The sequence below is a fragment of the Vicia villosa genome, linkage group LG7 (assembly GCF_029867415.1).
Source record: "Vicia villosa cultivar HV-30 ecotype Madison, WI linkage group LG7, Vvil1.0, whole genome shotgun sequence".
Lineage (NCBI taxonomy): Eukaryota > Viridiplantae > Streptophyta > Magnoliopsida > Fabales > Fabaceae > Vicia > Vicia villosa.
Window position 1 is genome coordinate 44,518,876 of NC_081186.1, and position 1,717 is coordinate 44,520,592.

Below are 1,717 nucleotides of genomic sequence, written 5' to 3' on the forward strand. Positions count from 1 at the left end.
ATCTTAAAATAAGATAAAATTAAGCCAAAAATGGATAAAAATGGTATGGGCTTAGTCTTGGTCGTGGGAGGCCCATAATATTATGGCAAACATGTTTGAACCATGAAAACTTGGCCCCATTTGGAAAAAATGCATTTTTGAGCAATGTTGGTTTTATGCACTTTCCCAAAATTTACCCAACTTCAACAAGGTGTAAATCCCTCAATTTTTGTCATATGAAGGAGATCTTGCACTTTTTGGAAACCTCAAAGAGTCCTCTAACCAATGCCTTTGGTCTCATGTCAAAATGATTTTTGATGCTCCTTGTGTGTCCTTTTGAAAAAAGTGTCTTTTTGTTGACTTTGAAAATGACCTGTAATGTCTTTGTTCATATTTTTCAAATGGTGAATGTGATGACCATGGGATCAATTTCATTTGAAAGATAATTGAATTTCCTTCAAAATGAGCTTTGGTTTGAATTTTTTGGATGAAGGATGAGAGAGTTATGATCAGTCAAAGTTGAGTTGACTTTTCAGGCAAAAACCCTAATTTTGAATCTTAGGGTTTTGTTGATTTTTGATCTTTCCTTGATGAATTATGATCATCCAATGATCAAATGATGAATCCTTTGACAAAATATGGACTTTGACAAAAAAATTTCATTTTTGACTGTCTGTTGACTTTTTTGGTCAAACGGGTCGTCTGTTGACTGTTTGAGCTGCTGACGGTGCGTCTGAGTGAATTGAAGTCTGAAAATTTGTGTGATGGTACTTTGAGATATATGGATGTCCATGAAATCCATTTGAGGTCTCAAAAACTTGTTTCTCCTGTAAAAACAAGAAAACCCTAGTCAGGGACTGTTTGTGTAGGAGACAGTTAAGCGTACCTGATTTTTGTGCAGTGTTGAGTCTCTGCTAATCATGTGATATTCAGAAGACTTCTAGGACAAAAATCTTGGAATTTTGAATTGTGAAAGATTGATTTTGATTGATGGTACAAAACACTGAGAATTGTACTGCCAGCAGTTTGACTGTCAACTGACTGTTCAGGTGTTGATGTAGCAGTTAGAGTGAAAAATCAACAGTCAAAGTTAATTTTCTTTTTGTTGTTTTTGTTTTATGTGAAAAATGAAAGTTTATTTACATGACTTGTTAAAAAACACAGACATAATAAATAACTAATATTTACTGTACGCGAGCAACATTACCGATAATAATCCTGAAAATCATTTAATGCACAGAAAAATGAATATTTAACTGGCAGAAAACACACAAAATATTATCTGAATAATTAAGCAACATTATGACAAATAGTACAACATTTAATACTGACAGTACAAATATTACATACTATATTGAACAGTACGACGAATAAACGGTACATTTAAGAAATAAGAAATACGGCAAACTTTAAGAATGACGATTAATAACCCATGCTACAAATAATAACACGTAGATGATTGGGAATGCAAGCATCCCAGGTCCACAGTGTTCTGGGCTATGTAGACAGAAAAAAGACATGATCACCGTAACAATGGTGATGACCATAAGAAAACACGTTTCCCACCACTTCGCCATTTTGTCGGGGAAGAAGAAAGGATGGATATGTAGTAAGAATTTGAGAGATGAATTAGAATTTGATGTGAGATTTTATGGAAAAATGAGAGGTATTTATAGAATGGAAAGAAGGATAGAGACGTTGGGGAATGAAGTGATTCCGTACAAAAGGAAAATTTGAG